We start from the raw sequence: 6,187 nt of genomic DNA on the forward strand, positions 1-6,187 counted from the left end.
TGCATAGTCCCTTAGACATTTACATAAATTATAGGTCGGGAAATGCACTCGTTGGAGAAAGGATTAAGGTGCATCTCAAAACGAACGAAAAGATGAACGATGCTTCCAAAAAGTGGTGAACATCTATCGAGCATGAAAAACAACTGGAAATGCATTTCCAGCATAGAAAATGGGCCAAGTGGAGGAACTTCTGGTGTTCATTTTAAAAAAAAGGTCAACGACAATGCCTAGGACTCAGGTTTTTTTTAGAGGTCAAAAGTGGTCAGTCAATGGTTTCTTTGTTTTGTATTCGTCATAAGCATTTCTAGCCTATGGATTTAAACTCCAAAGACTTGAGTCTACGTTCTTGACATGGTCCCTTAGACGTTTACATAAATTATAGGTCAAAAAATGAGCTCATTGGATGGAGGATTAAGGTGCATCCCAAAATGGTCGAAAAGATGGACGATGCTTCCAAAAAGTGTCGAACATCTGTCAATCATGAAATACAACTAAAAATGCATTTCCAGGAAAGAAAATGGACCAAGTGGATGATCTTTTGGTGTTCGTCCCAAAAAAAGGCCAACGGTAATGCCTAAGACTCAAGTTGTTTTAGGTATCAAAATTTGTCCGTCAACAGTTTCTTTGTTTTATCTTTGTCATAAGCATTTCTAGGGGATCATATGCCTGACGTCATAGCCCGACGTCATTATAAGTAAAATTTCGGGAGAGGTGAAACTATTCCCAATGTTTTACTTATGACGTTGGAGAATATAGGTGTTCTTCTAACATCTTCCATGTGCATCGTGAGTTCCCTTATAAATATCCACTTCCAGTTCTGTATTTCACAAAACTGAAAAGGAGAAGGTTGAGAGAGTTGAAGACAGACCGAGAAGGAAAGAAATCGCCACCACTCCATTCCGTTAAGTCCATTATTGTTATCGCTCCATTTCGTTCGTCGTCATCTGCTGCCATTGCACTTCATTTCGATAAGTAGTTTACTAATTTCAAAATTATAACTAAGACACCATCGCACAAGCATAAACACGATTTTAGTTTTATTTTAGTTAATTAGTTTTAGTATTTAAATTTCAAATTAATTTTAGGTTTTAGATTTCAAATTAGTTTTGGTATTTAGATTTTGATTTAGAGTTAGATTTTAATATTCCATTCGTCTTTAGTGTTGTTAAAATGTAAAATTGAAGTTGAATTTGAGATTGAATTTCAAATTTTCAATTTGAATTCCAATTTGAATTTGGAAATTATATAGAATTTGAAGGAGGGTTATATTGGATTTGGGGGAGGGGGTTATATATATTGAATTTGTATGTTTTCTATTGAATTTTTCACGATCTTTACATTTATATATTGTCATAAAGTTAGCATTTTATTAACGTATCTTGACATTGAATTACATAAATTGTTTGTATAGATTGTATATTGTATGTATGTTTGATATTAAATTTGTTGTAAATTTCAAAATTATAATCTGCTATATTTAAGCAATAAAGAAAGAAAAGCAATAGTATGAGAAGACTATAGAGGAGCTTAGATGCAAGAATTTAAAACTTGAATATGCAATGGAGGAGCTCAACATTAAGAAATCAGAATTAGAAAGTCAAATAGTAGCAATCAATAGCTCAACATGGACCATAGCTAGTATGATCATAGGGACATGGACAGAATGTGCAAAGAGAGAACTTGAACATTATTACGAGGTGCATCGAGAAAAATATGAGGTTGTTTAATCACATTTACTCAATATGCAAGTTGGAAACTTTCTATGGCTTATCTGTTTGGTTCTCAATTTTGTCCTTTTCTGCTCCTCTCTTCTCAATCAATTTTCTGAACCACCAGAGCAAGAGTTGTTTCTGTTTGAAACAACCTCATATTTGCTTTTCGACGAAGCTTGTAATAATGTTCAACTTTTTTTTTTTTGTACATTCTACCCACGTCCCTATGATCATACTAGCTACAATCATGCTGAGGCAATGTACAGAAATTGAGATAATTGGCACCGACGCTTAGAATTTTGTTTTTTTTTTTTACTTTTTATTATTCATGTAATTTCTAAACCTACAAACGTATACTTTTTAATATTTGAATTAATTTTAATATAAATTCGATTTGGTATTTTAATAACTTTTTTATTAAGTTTACGTTAATTGTTTTTAGAATTTGATTGAATTTAAATTGAATTTGATCCCAATATAACATTGTTGACACCGCGTCGATGGTTCATGTACACCGATATACTTGACGACGTTGACAGTAAAGTATTTGCGACGTCGATACCAAACGTCGATAGTTCCCCACTACCCACGTGTTGACCATGTCGACGAATAGTGCGTCGACAGTAACCCTTTGCCAACGTCCTCTCATTCTTGCATCGAGAGTGGCTTTGATGATGCGTCTCTCACGACCGATGTCCGTTTCTGCATCGACGTTGTCTCTCCCGACGCAACCCTGACTCCTGCTAATGCATCTCTGCAAACTAAATGTTTTGGTTTTCATTTGATCATTAAGGGTTTCAAACTAAATATTATCACATTTTACCTTGAAGCTTTGAGTTTAATTTTGATTTGGTTCCTCAGTTTCGATAATATTTTACGCTTTTTACTTTCTAATTTTCAAAATGCTCAACTTAGGTATTCAACATTAATGTAATATATTAGTATGTAATATTTCTAAATAATTTTAGTGGATGAAAATCAATGGAAACAAATTTAATTATAATTATTTTAAATTAATTAAAATATATTACATCCATGATTAAAAACCAAGTGAGCATCAATTATTTGGAACCGTTTTTTCTACCAAAATCACCCTCAACCAACTTGATCAGTTTAGTAAATCTTCAAATCAAACTCGACTATTAAGAACTACAAATCGATTATTGATTGTCGATCAATCAATTTTAAATTAATGTTGTTAGTTTGGATTTTTTTAAACTAATTGTGAATTCTCCCCTATCCTTGGACAGACGAAAACTGACCCCTAGCTAAAAGTGAGTATTTATCGAAAATAAAAAATAAAAATAAAAATGTAAATCCTCATACATATAGACGAAATGAAATCAAAACTCCAAAATTTGAGGGCAAAAGTGTAAAACGTTGAATACCGAGAAGCATAGTAGAAATTAAAACTCATCAAACCTCAAAGGTAATTAAAGAGTAATTTTTTAAACCTACCCAACTTAAAATTAGATACCAAAGGAATATTCTTTTCCCCTAAAATAAATTAATGAGCCCCATACAAATTTTGAAATCCATCTCATTACCACATTATTTTGCCTTTTTTTTTTCTCTCTATTAATTAATTGACATTTTGACCTTTTCCTCTCCTGTTTATAGAAATGAGATTCATCATTACGACATGATATCCCTTTTTTCTTCCTATCACTCTTGTTTTCTCGCTAATATTTTTCTCTAGTTATATAAAACATCATATTATTGCATACAATCCTTAAATAGAATTTAACTGTTACATTTCTTGTACTAAATAAAAAATAACTGTTACTTTCCTTTTATTGCCTACAATAATCATTACACATTAGAATTAAAATAATAGTTTATTTGTTAATTACTTCTGTATCAATTATTAATATACCAAAAGAAAAAACATTTCGAATAATTTTACCCCTATATAAGAACCTTCACTAATCACAAACTTACTCACACAAACAAAATAGAGCTTTTTCCCCTTCTCTCTTGACCTCAACAACAATTCTTTCTTCTTTTTTTCCTTTAAACTAAACAATGGCAGTGAAGTCACTGAAAGCATCCCCAATAAAGTCAGCCTCAGTATTCATTGTCTCCATAGCCATTTTAGCAGCATCGGTGACGGCCGGCCGCACGGTTTCGTCGACAACACTTGATCCATCAATGTCGCAAAATCTCTCCTTCTTCAGTTGTGCTCCGTTTATTTTCGATGTCACATTGTGTTTGGTCGATGTATTTAAGTTTCCAATTTCTCCTCATCCTCTTTGTTGCAAAGCCATTTTTAAGCTCAACGACTGTGCTCCTGTAGTTTTCCAAACGATTCCTCCTGCAGACATGGATGTGATTAAGAAGATTTGTGCATGATGTTTTATGTTAATTATTAGAGTAAAAGTTTCTTGTAGGGTTTATTGGAGACGATGACTAAGAAAAAAGTTGTTGGTTAGTGATGGATTGTTGCTTTGTTAATTTCTAGTCATAAATTTAGAATGGGGAGTGGTCTTTGTTGGAACAAAAAATTTCTTTGTTGAATCTATTAAAAATTCTTCTTCCCATTTTCTTTGTTAGTTTTCTTTTAAATTTGAATTGCATATATAATTTTATTTGGTTTTTCTTTTAATTCCAATTGAAAAGTCTACTTATATAATATTGTTTAAAAAAAAAATTATTTGTGATTAAAATATAAAATGTACTTCCATTAATTTCAACAAAAGTCCGTAAAATAGAAACATAAAAATTAAAGTAAAATCATTCTCTATTAAAGTTTGGTAGCAAATAAATAATATGCGACAGATTTTACCAACATATCAAATGAATTTAACAAGATTAATAAATTGAAATTTTTCAAAAAATAAATAAATAATAAATTTAATTGTAAATTCATTCCACCATAGTAGTCTCAATTTTTGGTTGATGTGATTTTTATCTTTCCTTACCATATTAAAAGTTGATTTTAAATTCAAAAATAAAAATACAAATTTCTAATTAACAAAACTTGCTTTCAATTGTGAAAACATTTTTAAAATTAAATAACAGAAGTTACAAAACAATGAAATTTAAAAGTGAAAGTAATATTTGACAGATATCAAATCAATAGAATTTTTATCGTTTGTATTTTCAAAATTTATCTAATCCTAAAACACCAAGACACTGGATATTTTGTTTTTGAAATTCTATTCTTTTCTTCTTCTTCTTCTTCTTTTTTTTTTTTTCAAATTATACTTATAAATATTACTTACACTTTAATTTACAAATTTTTTTCTTCATTCCTTACTTTTTCTTTTAGAAAACGTTTTGAGATAAAACTTGAAGGAAAAAATTATATTAATTTTCTCTCTGGATTTTTAAAAATCTTAAATTTGAGTTTGGGGTTATTAATGGAGAGATTTATTAGGGTATAAAATTTCACATTTGCAACTTTTACGCCTAATTTAGGTGTGGAAGATAGCAACAAATTAGAAGCTAAAGGAAACAACAATAGCAATCTCCTAAATTTTTGTTTATAATTTTTAGGGTAATTATAATAGGTAGCAATTTTTAGAATAATTATTAAGTATGTAGCAATATTTTAAAAGAATTGCAAATATAGCAAAATCTATCAGTGATACACTTCTATCGTTGATAGACTCTTATGGTTTATCAGTGATAGACCAACATCTGCTACATGGTCTATCGGTGATAGACTTCTATCATTGATAGATTTTGACAGATTTTGCTATATTTGCAATTTTTTAAAAATGTTGCTATATACTTAATTATTTTGAATATAATTGCTAAATTTGCAACTATCCCTAATTTTTAAGATATATATGTTTTGGACGTGTTTGATACATTTTTTATAACATCTATTTTAGTTTCCTTTTATCTAGAAAAAAAAAACAGAAAGAGATATTTATTTTAGGATTATTTCTTGTTTCTCAATTCTTATTTATGTTATTTTTTCTAACATTATTGTTTATTTTTTAGTTTAAATATAACTTAATCATATAAAAAATAAAAAATATAGAGAATTCATTAAATTTTAGAAAATAATTATAAAACATTAACATTATCAAATACACAAATAGCAAAATTAAAAACTACAATACAATAGATTTTTATTAATCATTTATTGTTAAAATTTGATTTGAAATACTATTTCTCATTCACTCCATTGTATTAAATGATGTTGATTCTTATAGTATCTTTGTTAAAAAATAAAAGGTAATTATAATTGGTAATAGTTTTAGGAATAATAGTTAAGTATATAACAACATTTTAAATAAATTATAAAATATAACAAAATCCATCTATAATAGATTTCTATGGCTGAGATAGACTTCTGTGATTGAGATAGACTTTTATGGTCTATTAGTGATAGATTTTGATAAATTTTGTTATATTAGCATAAAGTCTTGGGGCAGTAAGCGCAAGGGGGGATTTGCTATTCCACTGATCATGCCAAAAAGAGATTGATCCACCAACATTTACATTCCAATCAAATTGATTTG

Source organism: Cucumis melo, chromosome 2, assembly GCF_025177605.1.
Source record: "Cucumis melo cultivar AY chromosome 2, USDA_Cmelo_AY_1.0, whole genome shotgun sequence".
Taxonomy (NCBI): domain Eukaryota; kingdom Viridiplantae; phylum Streptophyta; class Magnoliopsida; order Cucurbitales; family Cucurbitaceae; genus Cucumis; species Cucumis melo.